Here is a 19,117-nt window from a genome sequence, read left to right on the forward strand (position 1 = left end):
ACCGAAGAATAGGTCCTATCAATGCTGCAGGGGCCTGGTGCGCAGGCACGGCTGTGGGGTCGGGGTGGGTCCTGCGAGTGTGCAATCAGTGCCGCCAGTCGGGTGATGGCAGCGGAAGGCGGAGAGAAGATTCCGGAGCGGGGAGGCGGAGGGGCGCAGGGGAGCGATGGAACTGGCGGGGAGGCTTTATAAACACCCGGTGTAGGCCTCAAGCCCCCGAATAGGAACCTACGGGTCCCACGTTTGCCCCGAGCAGGGCGGCAGCTGCGGGGCTTTCTCCCGTTGACAGGCCCGGCTCAACGGCCGCCATCTTGAGAGACCGAGTGTGCAGCGGGGCGCATGCGCGGCCCCCTTGGGCCAGGGAGCAGGAGGAGAGAATGTTGTCAATTTCTGTCCTGGACTCTCAGTGATGGCTTTTGTAAACTCCTTTCACAGGCTGTGAGAAGGGCAGGATTGACAGACAGGGAAACTCAAACCAAACTTCACATCGAGATCTCAGAGAGTCACTCCATTCATCAGGACCTGAAATTCATCGGCCTTCTGAGTGTGGAAGGAGAAATGTTTGGGAGGTAAGTAGCACGGAGTCCAGTTCTACGGAGTACGGCTTCTACAGAGTACTTAACTCGGGAATTGGGTGAGTGAGGGAATTCGATGAGGTGGGGGTAAGAGGTGCTGCTTGATATGTAAAAAATATAAACAACTGGGGTTAAATTAGGACTGTGGGCTAAGTTACAGTAAAGACCTAAAGCATATAACTAAATTTAATAAATTAAACAAGGTTATTACCTAGATTAAAAACTATTAATAGACAACTGGGTATTTCAAAACTTGAAAACCTAATTAGTTAAATAAAATACAATGGAGGTGGCGGGGCAGGTGATGTGTTGCAGCTGTAGCATGTGGGAGCTGGTGGACCCCAGTGTGATCCACAGCAACCACACAGAGTCATAGAGGCACAGAAGGAGGCCATTCGGCCCATCGAGTCCGTGCCGGCTCTCTGCAGAGCAATCCAGTCAGTCCCATTCCCCCGCTCTCTCCCCGTAGCCCTGTAAGTTTATTTCCCTCAAGTGTCTATCCAGTCTCCCCTTGAAAACATTGAGTGTCTCCGCTTCCACCACTTCCGTCGGCAGCGAGTTCCAGGTCCTCACCACTCGCTGCGTAAAAAAGTTTTTCCTCACATCCCCCCTGTATCTCTTGCCCAAAACCTTAAATCTGTGTCCCCTAGTCCTTGTACCATCAACTAGTGGGAACAGCCTTTCCCCGTCTAGCCTATCCAAACCGGTCATAATCTTGTACACCTCTATCAAATCACCCCACAACCTCCTTTGCTCTAATGAAAACATACTTCACCTGACGAAGGAGCAGCGCTCCGAAAGCTTGTGATTTCAAATAAAGCTGTTGGACTATAACCTGGTGTTGTGTGACTTCTTACATTTGTCCACCCCAGTCCAACTCCGGCATCTCCACACAATGTCTATTGAAAACAAATCCAGCTTCTCCAACCTGTCCTTGTAGCTAAGATCCCCCATCCCCGGAACCATTCTGGTAAATCTCCTCTGCAGCCTCTCAAGGGCCTTCACATCCTTCCTAAAGCATGGCGACCAGAAGTGTCTGCAGCTGGAGGAACTTGGGCTCAGAGTTGATGAGCTGGAGTCCGAGCTTCGGACGCTGCGATACATCAGGGAGGGAGAAAGTTACCTGGACACTTTGTTCCGGGAGGCAGTCACACCCCTTCGGTTAAATCCTTCAGATTTGGTCCGTGGTCAGGGCCAGGAGGGTGTGACTACGAGTGAGGCAGGTATGGGGATCCAGAAGGTAGCATTGGAGGAGCCTCTGCCCTTGCACTTGTCCAACAGGTACGAGGTTCTTGCAGCCTGGGTGGACAAGAGCAGGGACCGCAGGGAGGAGGAGCAAACTGACCACAGCACTGTGGTACAGGGGGCCATTCAAGTTGGGGGAGTAAAAAGGAATGTAGTAGTGGTAGGGGACAGTATAGTTAGGGGGACAGATACTGTTCTCTGTAGCCGAGAGTGTGAGTCCCGAAGGCTATGTTGCCTGCCCAGTGCCAGGGTTAAGGACATCTCCTCTGGGCTGGAGAGGAACTTGGAGCGGGAGGGGAATGATCCAGTTGTCATGGTCCATACAGCTACCAACGACATAGGTAGGACTAAAAAAGAGGTTCTACTGAGGGAGTACAAGCAGCGAGGGGCTAAATTACAAAGTACAACCACAACGTAATCTCTGGATTACGACATGAGCCATGAGCAAATTGGCATCGGGTCAATAAGATCAGAGAGTTGAATGTGTGGCTCAGGGATTGGTGTGGGAGAAATGGGTTTCAATTCATGGGGCACTGGCACCAGTACTGGGGAAAGAGGGAGCTGTTCCGTTGGGATGGGCTTCACTTGAAGCATGCGGGGACCAGTGTCCTGGCGAATCGGATAACTAGGGCTGTAGATAGGGCTTTAAACTAAATAGTGGGGGGGAGGGTTCAGGTGAGGGGAATCCTAGAAAGTTAAAGAGAAAGGACAAGGCAATAGTGCAGGGTAGCGATAGGGGTAATGATAACCAGAGTGTGACAGGAAGGGACAGAGCATACAAGCATAAGAGTGTACCAGCAAATAAGGTCAGAGTAGGGAAAAATGGTAAAAAGACAAAATTAAAGGCTCTTTATCTGAATGCACGCAGCATTCGTAACAAACACAGAAACATAGAAGCTAGGAGCAGGAGTAGGCCATTCGGCCCCTCGAGCCTGCTCCGCCATTCAATGAGATCATGGCTGATCATCCAAATTCAGTACCCTGTTCCTGCTTTCTCCCCATACCCCTTGATCCCTTTAGCCTTAAGAAATATATCCAACTCCTTCTTGAATATAGTTAATGAATTGTCCTCAACTGCCTTCTGTGGGAGAGAATTCCACAGGTTCACCACTCTCTGGGTGAAGCAATTCCTCCTCATCTCTGTCCTAAATGGCTTACACCTTATCCTTAGACTGTGACCCCTGGTTCTGGACTCCCCGACCATCGGGAACATCCTTCCAGCATCTAGTCTGTCTAGTCCTGTTAGAATTTTATAAGTTTCAATGAGATCCCCTCTCATTCTTCTAAACTCCAGCGAGTACAAGCCCAAGCAACCCGATCTCTCCTCATACGTCATTCCTGCCATCCCAGGTATCAGCCTGGTGAATCTTCGCTGCACTCCCTCCATGGCAAGAATATCCTTCCTCAGATAAGGCGACCAAAACAGCACACAATACTCAAGATTTGGCCTCACCAAGGCCCTGTACAACTGCAGCAAGACATCCTTGTTCCTGTACTCAAACCCTCTCGCTATGAAGGCTATCATACCATTTGCTTTCTTAACTGCCTGCTGCACCTGCATGCTTACTTTCAGCGACTGGTGCACAAGGACACCCAGGTCTCGTTGCACTTCCCCTTTTCCCAATCTATTGCCATTTAGATAATAATCTGCCTTCCTGTTTTTGACACCAAAGTGGATAACCTCGCATTTATCCACGTTCTTTTGCATCTGCCATGCTTCTGCCCAATCACCCAACCTGTCCAAATCATACTGGAGTTTCTCGGCATCCTCCTCACAGCACACACACCCACCCAGCTTTGTGTCATCTGCAAACTTGGAGATATTACATCTAGTTCCCTCATCCAGATCATTTATATATATTGTGAATAGCTGGGATCCAAGGACCGATCCCTGCGGTACCCCACTAGTCACTGCCTGCCACTCGGAAAAAGAGCTGTTTATTCCAGCTCTTTGCTTTCTGTCTGCCAACCAGTTCTCTATCCAAGTCAATACCTTGCCCCCAATCCCATGTGCCTTAATTTTACACGCTAATCTCTTATGCGGGACCTTATCGAAAGCCTTTTCAAAATCCAAATACACCACATCCACTGGTTTTCCCTTATCTATTTTACCAGTTACATCCTCAAAAAATTCCAGTAGATTAGCCAAGCACGATTTACCTTTTGTAAAGCCATGTTGACTTTGTCCGATCCGATCACTTTTTTCCAAGGGCTCTGCTATTACATCCTTTATAATGGACTCTAGCATTTTCCCCACTACCGATGTCAGGCTTACCGGTCTGTAATTCCCCGTTTTCTCTCTACCACCCTTTTTGAACAGTGGGGTAACATTAGCCACCCGCCAATCCATGGGTACTGTTCCAGAGTCTATCGAATTTTGGAAGATGACCAGCAATCCATCTAATATTTCTAGGGCCACTTCCTTAAGTACCCTAGGATGTAGATCATCAGGCCCTGGGGATTTACTGGCCCTCAATCCCATCAATTTCCCTAACACCATTTCCCTACAAATACTGATTTCTTTCAGTTCCTCCCTTTCGTCAGACCCTATGTTCCCCGACATCTTTGGGAGGTTATTTGTGTCCTCCTTTGTGAAGACAGAACCAAAATATGTATTTAGTTGGTCCACCATTCCTTTGTTCGCCATTATAAATTCCCCTGATTCTGACTGCAAGGGACCTACGCTTAATTTCACCAATCTTTTTCTCTTCACATATCTATAAAAGTTTTACAGTCAGTTTTTATGTTCCCTGAAAGCTTACTCTCATATTCTATTTTCCCTTTCTTAATTAATCCCTTTGTCCTCCTTTGTTGAATCCTAAACTGCTCCCAATCCTCAGGTTTACTGCTTTTTCTGGCCAATTTATATGTCCTCTCCTTGGATCTTATGCTATCCCTAATTTCCCTTGTTAGCCACGGTTGAGTCACCTTTTTTTTAATGCCAAACTGGGATGAACAAATTCTGTAGCTCATCCATTCAGTCTTTGAATGTTTGCCATTGCCTATCCACCATCAACCCTTTGAGTGCCATTCCCCAATCAATCCTACCCAACTCACTCCTCAGACCATCATAGTTTCCTTTATTTAAATTTAGGACCCTAGTCTCTGAGTCGTCTACTTCATTCTCCCTCTTAATGAAGAATTCGATCATATTATGATCGCTCCGACCCAAGGGGCCTCATACAACAAGATTGCTAATTAATCCTTTCTCGTTACATAATACCCAGTCTAAGATGGCCTGATCTCCGGTTGGTTCCTCGACATATTGGTCCAGGAAAACATCCCGTAAACACTCCAGGAATTCCTCCTCCACAGTATTGTTACTAATTTGGTTAGCCCAATCTATATCGTGGATCTCGTGGAAAGTATAAAATTCTGACAGAGCTGGACAGACTGGATGCAGGGAGGATGTTTCCTCTGGCTGGGGATTCTAGAACGAGGGGTCACATTCTCAGGATACGGGGTAGGACATTTAGGACTGAGATGCGGAGAAATTTCTTCACTCAGAGGGTGGTGAACCTGTGGAATTCTCTACCACAGAAGGCTGTGGAGGCCAAGTCACTGAATATAGTTAAGAAGGAGATAGATAGATTTCTAAACACAAAAGTCATCAAGGGGTATGGGGAGAGAGCGGGAATGTGGTATTGAGATAGAGGAACAGCCATGATCATATTGAATGGCGGAGCAGGCTCGAAGGGCCGAATGGCCTACTCCTGCTCCTATTTTTTGACGTTTCTATGAAAGGATCGACAGTCCGAGGGCTCCGCAGGCACCGAATGGAGCGACTTCACTCATGCAGAACCGGAGAGTGCCTCAGGGGCACGTGACCACGGGCAGCGGGCGGGATTGACGTGTCCGCCGACCAATAGGGAGCCAGATCGCAGGAGCAGTGGGCGGGTGACATGCGCTGGGACCTCGTGACATCAACGCCATTTGGTTGACTGACATTCTGCGCTGACCCTTGACCTCCCTTTCCCCAGCTCCCCAGGATAGGTTGCACATTCCAGCTGCACACTGTGGGGGTGCTCAGCTGATCCCGGCCTGGGATGCAGTTGGGGGAGACTGCAGTTAGCCTCAGTGCCCTGGGCTCCTGCTACCGATCACTGCAAAGTCACCCCCAGCAGCAAAGGCCGAGTCTGCAAAGGGGGCTTGATTTTGTCTGTGACGCCCCCATGGTTGAATAGGCGGCCAACAATCACTGCAACCAGTGACTGTGGAACTGTGTCCCAGTGCCTACCTGCCCTTTACAATCGAGGGGGTGAAACTTGAATGACAGTTAATAAAACTAAAAATCACAATTTATCTCGCGCCTGTAACTGAGTCAAATGTTCCAAGGCCCTTCACAGGAGTGTTAGCAAACACAATCTGACCCCGAGACAAGGCCCTTCACAGGAGTGTTAGTAAACACAATCTGACCCCGAGACAAGGCCCTTCACAGGAGTGTTAGTAAACACAATCTGACCCCGAGACAAGGCCCTTCACAGGAGTGTTAGTAAACACAATCTGACCCCGAGACATATCAGGAGACATTAGGCAAATCACCAATTGCTGGGTCAGAGAAATCGGCTTGAAGGAGCGTCTTTAAGCAGGAAAGAGAGGTGGAGAGGTTTAGGGAGGGAATTCCAGAGCTTAAGGCTGAGGCAACAGAAGGCACGGCCACCAATGGTGGAGTGATTAAAATCAGGGATGCACAAGAGGCCAGAATTGGAAGAGCACAGATATCTCGGATGGTTGTGGGGCTGGAGGAGATTACAGAGATAGAGAGGGGTGAAGCCATGGGGCGGATTTGAACACAAGGATGAGAATTTTGAAATCGAGGCGTTGCTTAACTGGGAGCCAATGTAGGTCAGCGAGCACAGGGGTGATGGGCGAACGGGACTTGGTGCCAGTTAGGACACGGGCAGCGAGCACAGGGGTGATGGGCGAACGGGACTTGGTGCCAGTTAGGACACGGTCAGCGAGCACAGGGGTGATGGGCGAACGGGACTTGGTGCCAGTTAGGACACGGGCAGCAGAGTTTTGGATGACCTCAAGTTTACGTAGGGTAGAACGTGGGAGGCCAGCCAGGAGTGTGTTGAAATAGTCAAGTCTAGAGGTAACTTAAGAAATAAGAGCAGGAGTTGGCCATACGGCCCCTCGAGCCTGCTCCGCCATTCAATAAGATCATGGCTGATCATCGACCTCAACTCCACTTTCCCGCCCGATCTCCATATCCCATGATTCCCCTAGAGTCCAACAATCTATCGATCTCAGCCTTGAATATACTCAATGACTCAGCATTCACAGCCCTCTGGGGCAGAGAATTCAAAAGATTCACAACCCTCTGAGTGAAGAAATTCCTCCTCATCTCGGTCTTAAATGGCCGACCCCTTATCCTGAGACGATGCTCCCTAGTTCTAGACACTCCAGCCAGGGGAAACAACCTCTCAGCATCTACCCTGTCAATCCCCTTCAGAATCTTGTGTGTTTCAATGAGATCACCTCTCATTCTTCTAAACTCCAGAGAGTATCGGCCCATTCTACACAATCTCTCATCATAGGACAGCCCTCTCATCCCAGGAATCAATCTAGTGAACCTTCGTTGCACCGCCTCCAAGGCAAGTATATCCTTCCTTAGATAAGGAGACCAGAACTGTGCACAGTGCTCCAGGTGTGGTCTCACCAAGGCCCTGTATAACTGTAGTAAGACATCCTTGCTCCTGTACTCAAATCCTCTTGCAATGAAGGCCTTCCTAACTTAATGGGACTAAAAGATGACAAGTCCCCTGGACCAGATGGCCTGCATTCCAGGGTCTTAAAAGAAGTGGCTGCAGAGATAGTGGATGCATTGGTTGCAATATACCAAAATTCCCTGGACTCTGGAGAGATCCCAGCGGATTGGAAAACCGCAAATGTAACACCCTATTTAAGAAAGGAGGGAGACAGAAAGCAGGAAACTATAGACCAGTTACCCTAACATCTGTCGTTGGGAAAATGCTGGAGTCCTTCATTAAGGAAGCAGTAGCAGGGCATTTGGAAAATCATAATGTAGTCAAGGAGAGTCAGCATGGTTTTATGAAAGGGAAATCATGTTTACCAAAATTGCTGGAGTTCTTTGAGGAAGTAACAAGCAGGATGGACAAGGGTGAGCCAGTGGATGTGGTGTATTTGGATTTCCAGAAGGCATTTGATAAGGTGCCACATAAAAGGTTACTGCATAAGATAAGAGCTCATGGAATTGGGGGTAATATATTAGCATGGGTAGAGAATTGGCTAACTAACAGAAAGCAGAGAATCGGGATAAATGGGTCATTTTCTGGTTGGCAAATGGTAACTAGTGGGGTGCCACAGGGATCGGTGCTGGGGTCTGAACTATTTACAAGCTACATTAATGACTTGGATGAAGGGACCGAGTGTAATGTAGCCAAGTTTTTAGATGATACAAAGATGGGTGGGAAAGCAAGTTGTGCAGAGGACTCAAAGAGCCTGCAAAGGGATATAGACAGGCTAAGGGAGTGGGCACAAATTTGGCAGATGGTGTATAAAGTGGGAAAGTGCAAGGTTATATGCTTTGGCAGAAAAAATAAAAAAGCAAATTATTGTTTAAATCGAGAGAGATTACAAAATGCTACAGTTCAGAGGGACCTGGGGGTCCTTGTGCACAAAACACAAAAAGTTAGCATGCAGGTACAGCAAGTAATCAAAAAGGCAAATGGGATGTTGGCCTTTATTTCAAGGGGGTTGGAGTATAAAAGCAGGAAAGTCCTGCTACAACTGTACAGGGTATTGGTGAGACCACACCTGGAGTACTGCGTACAATTTTGGTCTCCTTATTTAAGGAAGGATATACTTGCATTGGAGGCAGTTCAGAGACGATTCCCCAGGTTAATTCCAGAGATGAGGGGGTTGACTTAGGAGGAAAGGTTGAGCAGGCTGGGCCTATACTTATTGGAATTTAGAAGAATGAGAGGTGATCTTATCGAAACATATAAGATACTGAGGGCGCTCGACAAGGTAGATGCAGAGAGGATGTTTCCCCTCGTGGGGAAATCTAGAACTCGGGGGCACAGTCTCAGAATAAAGGGTCGCCCTTTTAGAACTGAGATGAGGAGGAATTTCTTCTTTCAGAGGGTCGTAAATCTGTGGAATTCTCTGCCCCAGAGAGCCGTGGAGGCTGGGTCATTAAATACATTTAAGGTGGAGAGAGACAGATTTTTGCAAGATAAGGGAGTGAAGGGTTATGGGGAGCGGGCAGGGAAGTGGCTTTGAGCCCAAGATCAGCCATGATTTTATTGAATGGCGGAGCAGGCTCGAGGGGCCAAAGTGGCCTATTCCTGCTCCTATTTCTTATGTTATCAGTAAGTGCTGTTTGACAGCACTGTTGATGACACCTTCCATCACTTTGCTGATAATTGAGAGTAGACTGATGGGGCAGTAATTGGCCGGATTGGATTTGTCCTGCTTTTTGTGGACAGGACACACCTGGGCAGTTTTCCACATTGTCGGACAGATGCCAGTGTTGTAGCTGTACGGGAACAGTTTGGCTAGAGGCGCGGCTAGTTCTGGAGCACAAGTCTTCAGCACGACAGCCGGGATGTTGTCGGGGCCCATAGGCTTTGCTGTATCCAGTGCGCTCAGCCGCTTCTTGATATCACGCGGAGTAAATCGAATTGGCTGAAGACTAGCTTCTGTGATGGTGGGGACTGCAGGAGGAGGCCGATATGGATCATCCACTCGGCACTTCTGGCTGAAGATGGTTGCAAATGCTTCAGCCTTCTCTTTTGCACTCACGTGCTGGGCTCTCAGCATCCGCCCTGTTCAGCCCCCTCAGAATCTTACATGTTTCAATAAGACCACCTCTCATTCTTCTAAACTCCAATGAGTATAGGCCCAACCTGCTCAACCTTTCCTCCTAAGACAACCCCTTCATCCCAAGAATCAACCTGGGATGTAGGCCATCAAGTCCAGGGGACCTGTCAGCCTTTAGTCCCATTAGTTTGTGTTGTGTATGTAACCTGTTCCACCTGAAGAGATGTACTACTTTCTCAGGCTGCTGTAGACGTAATACCGGGGGTGAACACACCGGTATATAAGCACTGTGCAGTAATCTTGTATTCAGTATAGTCCCTACCTCCAACCAGTAAAGACCTGTTTTTATTGTTACTCATTAGTCTGTGTCTTAATTAACTAAATAATTCACAGACTTAACACTGGCAACGAGTCAGGTTCTTACCCTGCGGCAGTTATTCCACGGCGGTTGAAGAGAGGTTTCAAACCACACCACCCCACTGGAAGCGACAGGCATTAGGACCCTGAAGCCTCCATCAGCTTGTGAACCAGAGTAGAAGACAGGGCTGGGGAAGACAGAGGTATAGGGCGATAGCGATCGGCAGATAAGGGCCGGGCCGCTTTGAAGTGAGGGGCGCAGCCGGGCCATCGATCGCAACCACCGATAAGGGCCGCACTCGGGCTGAAAGGGCAGCGGCTGCAGAAATTGAAGGCGCGAGAGCCGCGGTGCACAGCGCGGGCCATCGATCGCGATCGGGAGATAAGGGCTTTGGAGTGCGAGGCGCAGCCGGGCCATCGATCGCAAGCACTGATAAGGGCCGGGCCGCTTTCAAGTGCGAGGCGCAGCCGGGCCATCGATCGCATCCGCTGATAAGGGCCGCACTCGGGCGATCGCGGCAAAGATAAGGGCCGCACTCGGGGGCTGAAGGGAGACGGCGTCGGGGGACGGGTGAAGACCGCCAAGCGCGGGAAAACCGCCATTTTGTGGGCGGAGGACGACGGCAAGAGCGGGAAGCCGCCATCTTTGATAACAAGTAAAGAAAATAAAATCTGAGAAATTGCAAATCTACAATGCCTAAACACGGGAATATTAGCACCTTTGATAGTGACCTCGAAGATTGGGCCATATATGTTGAAAGAGTAAAAAATTATTGTAAGGCCAATAAAATTCGTGACCAAGATAAAGCTCTAACATTATTAAATTTAATGGGTGCGAAGACATACGGGCAATTGAAACACCTGTTATCACCAGATGAACCGGCGGATAAGACGTTCGATGAGATTGTTACTGTCCTGAAAGATCATCTAAACCCCACGCCGCTGATGCTAGCGGAACGATTTAAATTTTATGACAGAAGGCAGCTGCAGCATGAAAGCAATGCTGAATATTTGCTGGAATTGCGTAAATTAGCGAAATATTGCCAGTTTGGAACGGGACTGACAGATGCACTACGAGACAAATTTGTGTGTGGTTTATTTAAACAGGATACACAAAAGCGACTGCTCGAGGAGAATGAGCTGACGCTTGAGAAGGCGGTCACTATGGCAGCAGCACACGAAGCCGCAGCGAGAGGCACGGCAGTAATGCAGCTACGGTCACCGGAGCTCAGTGCACACAAATTGGGTGTGAGTTCTGGCAAATGTTATCGTTGTGGAAAGACAACGCATGATCAGAACCAGTGTTGGTTTAAAAACCAAGAATGTAGAACTTGTGGTAGGCTTGGACACATAGCTAGAGTATGCAGGTCAGGGAAGAAGACCAGCAACAAGAAGTCACCGCAAGGAAAATACGCAAAAGTACACAAGGTGGCCGAACAGGAGTCCGATTCAGACGCTAGCAGTAATGAACTGGCTGGCTTAAGCAGTATTGAACTGGCTAGCTTAAGGGTACTCAACGTTGGTAAGGGTGCAGACCTCCAGACAATTTGGGTTACTCTTCAGATAGGAGTCCAAGTAAAAATGGAATTGGACACTGGATCGGCATTGTCGGTCATGAATAAGAAAGATTACAGAAGGTTATTCCAACATATTCCCCTACAGGATACGGAGATTATATTGACAACCTACACGGGGCAGAGAGTGTACCCCATCGGGACAATAAAGGTTGCAGTGGCCAACAAGGGCGACGGAAGTCAAATAATGGACTTATATGTGCTACCGGAGGGAGGTCCACCACTACTAGGCCGGGAGTGGTTTAGAAACATAAATATGGACTGGCATTCGCTAAAAGCCATAAAGAGTGAGAACTCGGTGCAGATAATCAGCCCAGACTCTAGAACTGATGATGGTAAGACCAACCCATGTGCAAAAGACAAAGTTTCAGCACAGAATTCCACTGAGCAACAACAACATAGTTTAACAGAGAATTCTGAGTCTGTCAAGTCTACTGATATGCACATTTTTGAGGGACACTGGGCTCGAACTCAACTCCATTTCAAACTACAACAGCAATTAGAACAAATGATTCGCCGTTTTGAGCAAGAGATGAATGAAATAAAAAAGTTCTTTGTTACAGAGTGGGAGAATCTGGAAAGTCAACAGAAGCAACTGATGGAGAAAATGGAGCAGGAGCACACCAACCATCTGCGCGAGGAGGCCGAACGAATCAAAGCTGATTCAGGTTCTGAAGGTGCGTGCCATAATCTGGTGTCAGAAGAGTTAACGGTCAGCCAACTCCTTCATATGCTGAGGGACAAGACTCTGAAATGGGAAAAACTTGAACACGAGCTGCGATCTTCAAAGGAAAAGGGTTCGGAGCTCTCAAAAGTCATTGAGATGGCTGATGTGATGACACAGACTGAAACGACTGCAACAGAGCAGCCATTGGATGCCAAAAGTACGCTGACTCACGTCAATGTAGAACAACAGACTGCTGAAACAGAGGGATTGCATACTCCGATCAATCAATCTCCAAAGGAAGTTGAAGTATTAAAATCACAAATGAGGTCACTAGTAAACGACTTGCTGAAAGCCCAGAAAAAGCTAGATGCAGAGGTACACATGAAGAAGTCTCTTCAGGAAAGATGTCTGGATTTGGAACAAGAGCTGGCTAACGTCCAGCTGGGTATGGAGGAAATAGACGACCCTCTCACTGGTCTAGCTCAGGACGACACCGAATATTACCATGACCTGGTGGACGACACCGAATATTACGATGTCCTGTCCTGCCCAGCTTGTAACTTCGACTCCCAAAGTGCAGAAATCATGGAGGAGCACCAAAAGTCTACGGAACATCGGGAGAAGCTGGCTCTACGACGGAAACAGGAGGAAGAGAAGGAGGAACTGCGCATGCAGCTGGCAGCTGTGGCAGCTGACAATGGAGCCCAGAGAGTCTCCAAGAAGCAGAAAAGGAAAAGTAAAAACAGAAGATGACCCATCTGAACCATTATCACCTCTACCAGATCACACACGTGGTCCCTCCGAACGGAGCCAAATCAGTTCGGAAGTTCAAGCTGTTAAATCCATGAAAGGACTATTGAATGAGTAACGTGAACCGACTACACCACAGAGATTGAATCTGTGAACTGTTTTCCGCAGAGACTGAATCTGTGATATGTTACGTTAAACATGAAGTTATATATGTATATATGTTATTACGTTATGTTAAATGGGGGGGATGACTATAAAGCTAAGAAGGGAGGAGTGTTGTGTATGTAACCTGTTCCACCTGAAGAGATGTACTACTTTCTCAGGCTGCTGTAGACGTAATACCGGGGGTGAACACACCGGTATATAAGCACTGTGCAGTAATCTTGTATTCAGTATAGTCCCTACCTCCAACCAGTAAAGACCTGTTTTTATTGTTACTCATTAGTCTGTGTCTTAATTAACTAAATAATTCACAGACTTAACAGTTTGCCTTGTAATTTTTCTCTAGTGATAGTGATTGTTTTAAGTTCCTCCCTCACTTTTGCCCCTTAATTTTCCACTATTATTGGGATGCTTTTAGTGTCTTCTCCCATGAAGATAGATACAAAATATTTGTTCAAAGTCTCTGCCAGTTCCTCGTTTCCCATTATTAATTCCCCAGGCTCATCCTCTAAGGGACCAACGTTTACTTTAGCTACTCTGTTCCATTTTATATACTTGTAGAAGCTCTTACTGTCTGTTTTTATATTTCTTGCTAGTTTACTCTCAATCAATTTTCTCACTATTATTCTCCCTCCATTATTTTTTGAGTCATCCTTTGCAAGTCTAAAAATTTCCCAATCTTCTGGCTACCACTAATCTTCACAACATTGTATGCCTTTTCTTTCAATTTGATACCCTCCTTAACTTCCTTAGTTCATCCTTCTCAGAGTCTTTCTCACTGGAATATATCTTTGCTGAGAGTTATGAAATATCTCCTTAAATGTCTGCCACTGCTTATCTACCGTCTTACCTTTTAATCTATTTTCCCAGTCCACTTTCGCCAACTCTGTCTTCATACCCTTGTAATTGCCTTTATTTAAGTTTGAGACACTAGTTTCAGACCCAAGTTTTTCACCCTCAAACTGAATGTGAAATTCGATCATGTTATGAGCAGGTTCCCTAGAGGATCCTTTACTACGAGATCATTGATTAATCCTGTCTCATTACACATCACCAGATCTAAAATAGCCTGTTCCCTGGTGGGTTCCACAACATATTGTCCCAAGAATCTGTCCTGAATACACTCTAAGAACTCGTCCTCAAGGCTACCTTAGCCAATATGATTTGTCCAATCTTTATGAAGATTAAAATCGCCCACAATTATTGCAGTACCGTTCTTACAAGCCCCCATTATTTCTTGATTTGTAATCTGTCCTACAGTGTAGCTACTGTTAGGGGGATAGATTCAAGGTAGGGGGCAGGAGGTTTAGAGGGAATTTGAGGAACTCACTGCCTGAAAGGGTGGTAGAGGCAGGAACCCTCACAACATTCAAGAAGCATCTAGATGAGCACTTGAAATGCCATAGCATACAAGGCTACGGACCAAGTGCTGGAAAATGGGATGAGAATAGACAGGGCTTGATGGCTGGTGCAGACACGATGGGCCGAAGGGCCGCTTTCTGTGCTGTATAACTCTATGACTCTAACTCTGAGCCGAAGTTCCTCGAGTTGCAGACACTTCTGGTCACCACACTTTAGGAAGGATGTGAAGGCCCTTGAGAAGGTGCAGAGGAGATTTACCAGAATGGTTCTGGGGATGGGGGATCTTAGCTACAAGGACAGGTTGGAGAAGCTGGATTTCTTTTCATTAGAGCAAAGGAGGCCGAGGGGTGATTTGACAGAGGTGTACAAGATTATGACGGGTTTGGATAGGCTGGACGGGGAAAGGCTGTTCCCACTAGTTGATGGTACAAGAACTAGGGGACACAGATTTAAGGTTTTGGGCAAGAGATACAGGGGGGATGTGAAGAAAAGCTTTTTTACACAGCGAGTGGTGAGGACCTGGAACTCGCTGCCGACGGAAGTGGTGGAAGCGGAGACACTCAATGTTTTCAAGGGGAGACTGGATAGGCACTTGAGGGAAATAAACTTGCAGGGCTACGGGGATAGAGCGGGGGAATGGGACTGACTGGATTGCTCTACAGAGAGCCGGCACGGACTCGATGGGCCAAATGGCCTCCTTCTGTGCCTCTATGACTCTATGTGGTTGCTGTGGATCACACTGGGGTCCACCAGCTCCCACATGCTACAGCTGCAACACATCACCTGCCCCGCCATCTCCATTGTATTGTATTTAACTAATTAGGTTTTCAAGTTTTGAAATACCCAGTTGTCTATTAATAGTTTTTAATCTAGTTAATAACCTTGTTTAATTTACTAAATTTAGTTATATGCTTTAGATCTTTACTGTAACTTAGCCCACAGTCCTAATTAAACCCCAGTTGTTTCTATATTTTTTAATGTATCAAGCAGCACCTCTTACCCCCACCTCATCGAATTCCCTCACTCACCCAATTCCCGAGTTAAGTACTCTGTAGAAGCAGTACTCCGTAGAACTGGACTCCGTGCTACTTACCGCCCAAACATTTCTCCTTCCACACTCAAAAGGCCGATGAATTTCAGGTCCTGATGAATGGAGTGACTCTCTGAGCTCTTGATGTGAAGTTTGGTTTGAGTTTCCCCGTCCGTCAATCCTGCCCTTCTCACAGCCTGTGAAAGGAGTTTCCAAAAGCCATCACTGAGAGTCCAGGACAGAAATTGACAACATTCTCCCCCAGCAACAATTCTCTTGTCCTCACCCAATCACGTTCCCTTAGCAACAAGGTATTGAAACTTCTTTTATACATTCTCGCAAAATATTACACACAGGTGTCTTCAACCAATCTCGCTCCCCCAGCAACAACTCCCCGGTCCTCACAGGATACTAGTTTGGCAACATAAAATGATATGGAACCTTCCAGAACTTTGGGCACTTTTTAATGGTTAATTACAAAATGGGTAGTTTTGCAGCTACCAATTACTGTAACTCATCAATACACACAATTCTGATTCATCGACTTTGCATTATAGAATAGTAGAATTACATTAATACATCCAAAGGGCTTCCAGCAAATAGTTTGCAGAAGGCTGCACCACTGAATAAATGTGAAATATTTAGTGTTCCCACATTCAATAACTGTTCATTTTATTTTGCCTCATTTGAACACATTAATCTGACTGGCTGAAGGGCACTGATGTAATTTGATTGGAGGCCTTCTATCAATTATCTTGCCTACTCTCAATCTGGCAAGAAACTACTTAAAAATGTCGACTATTCCTCAATTCCATTAATGTCAAGCACAATGGTTTTAATGGGAACAGACACAAACAGTTAATTCCTGCCCCTTGCCCACCACAACAGCACTTAGACATACTATGGGGAATCCTCATGGGACAAAGATGGAAGCTTTGTGAATTTAACACAAAATGAGGGCAGCGAATGTTATAAAGCCTAAGGGGGAATTACAGGTTGTGTCCCGAGCTGAGCCGCCTCGTCTTAAGCTCAGTTTGTTTTGTCTTGTTTCTGATTTACAAGTTCACTTCTTACAATACGTTCTTTAATTCTTTATGTTGCTGCTTTAAGCTATATAATTTTCACACTAACAGATATGTACTTGAAGTGCCGTAACCTACAAGGCTGCGGACCAAGTGCTGGAAAGTGGGATTAGGGTGGATAGTTCTTTGTCGGCCGGCACGGACAAGATGGGCCGAATGGCCTCCTTCTGTGCTGTAAATTTCTATGATTCTATGATTCATTGATCATCCCATTCCCAAGCTGACTCTGTGTTAACACCTCAGAAGAGCCGTCCCAAGTAGGGTGACTCCCTCAACCTGTTCTCCCGGTTCCAGAACCAGTTTGTCTCTCTCAGGAATGCCCAAGGCTCTGTTGTCTGGGCACCAACTCACTCGTGACCTCACATGTTGCAACAAGTCTGCTGCCTGAGCAGTTTGCAGTGTTATTAGGTCTGTGGGTCTCTTAGCAACCACCTCCCTTATCGAGGCAAAGGGCTCATCTCCTGACTTTGGGTGTTATCATTCCAAACTTCAGCATTCTCTGTCTTTTAGCTTCAACCTGTCTGTGTCCACCCAGTGACAACACTGAGCTCCTCCCTCCAACCACTGACACTCGCCCTCTTGCTGAGAAAGAAAGACTTGCATTTATATAGCACCTTTCACAACCTCAGGATGTCCCAGAGCACTTTACAGCCAATGAAGAACTTCTGAAGTGTAGTCACTGTTGTAATGGAGGAAACGCGGCTGCCAATTGGCGCACAGCAAGCTCCCACAAACAGCAATGTGACAATGACCAGATAATCTATTTCAGTGATGTTGATTGAGGGATAAATATTGGCCCCAGGACACCGGGGAGAACTCCCCTGTTCTTCTTCAATGTAGTGCCATGGGATCTTTTACATCCACCTGAAAGAGCAGACGGGGGCCTCAGTTTAACATCTCATCCGAAAGACGGCACCTCTGACAGCGCAGCACTCTCTCAGTACTGGAGTGTCAGCCTAGATTTTTATGCTCAAGTCTCTGGACTGGGACTTGAACCCACGACCTTCTGACTCAGATGTGAGAGTGCTGCCCACTGAGCTAAAGTGCCTGGAGCTAAGCCAGCTGGGATACTTGACATAGGATTACATCGGATATACGGCACAGAAACAGGCCATTCAGCCCAACCAGTCCATGCCGGTGTTTATGCTCCACTCGAGCCTCCTCCCGTCTTTCCTCATCTAAATCTATCAGCATAACCCTCGATTCCCTTCTCCCCCATATGCTTGTCTAGTCTCCCCTTAAATGCATCGATACTATTCGCTTCAACCACTCCCTGTGGCAGCGAGTTCCACATTCTCACCACTCTCTGGGTAAAGAAGTTTCTTCTGAATTCCCTATGGGATTTCTTGGTGACTATCTTATATTGAGGCCTCTAGTTATGCTCTTCCCCACAAGTGGAAACATTCTCTCTGTATCCACTCTATCAAAATGTTTCATAATTTTAAAGACCTCTATTAGGTCACCCCTCAGCCTTTTTTCAAGAGAAAAGAGACCCAGCCTGTTCATCCTTTCCTGATATGTTACCCTCGCATTTCTGGTATCATCCTTGTAAATCTTCTCTGCACCCTCTCCAGTGCCTCTATATCCTTTTTATAATATGGTGACCAGAACTGTACGCAGTACTCTAAGTGTGGTCTAACCAAGGTTCGATACAGGTTTAGCATAACTTCACTACTTTTCAATTCTATCCCTCGAGAAATAAACCCTAGTGCTTGGTTTGCTTTTTTTATGGCCTTGCTAACCTGTGTCACAACTTTTAGTAATTTGTGTATTTGTACTCCGAGATCCCTTTGTTCCTCTACCCCACCTAGACTCGCACCCTCCAAGTGATAAGTGACCTCCCCATTCTTCCTACCAAAATGTAATACCTCACATTTATCTGTTGAGCCTTGATCACCCTGCAAAAACACTGAAATGTTTAATAATGAAATCAGGGAGTCAAAAAGCTGAGGTGAGGCAATTTAAAAAGACAGTCCCTGACCAGAGATTGCTGGATGCTGACACTCGGTGCTCACGAGGATAGAATGTCCCATTCCCTAGGCACGGACATCCAGCACCTCGATAACAGCAACAATTCACAAAACAATGGCAATATAACTTGGAGCAGAGATGGTTAAGTGGAGCTGTGATCGAGGTGCTCAAAATTATGAGGGGTTTTGATCGAGCAAACGAGAAGCTGTTGTCACTGGCAGGAGGGTCGGTAACGAGAGGACACAGATTTCAGATCATTGGCAAAAGAATCTAGAGAGGAAATGAGGAGACTTTTTTTACACAGTGAATTGTGATGATCTGGAATGCACTGCCTGAATGGGAGGTGGAAGCAGATTCAATAGTAACTGTCAAAAGGGAATTGGATATATACTAAAAGCAGAAATTTGCAGGGCTGTGGGGAAAGAGCAGGGCAGTGGGACTAATCGCATCGCTCTTTCAGAGAGCCGGCACCAGCACGATGGGCCGAAAGGCATCCTACTGTGCTCTATGATTCTATAACATCAGCTTCTCTCTGCTCACTAGTACTGAGAGAA

This window comes from Somniosus microcephalus, unplaced genomic scaffold (assembly GCF_052327205.1).
Source record: "Somniosus microcephalus isolate GS21.2 unplaced genomic scaffold, FLI_Smic_1.0 unresolved_chr1, whole genome shotgun sequence".
Lineage (NCBI taxonomy): Eukaryota > Metazoa > Chordata > Chondrichthyes > Squaliformes > Somniosidae > Somniosus > Somniosus microcephalus.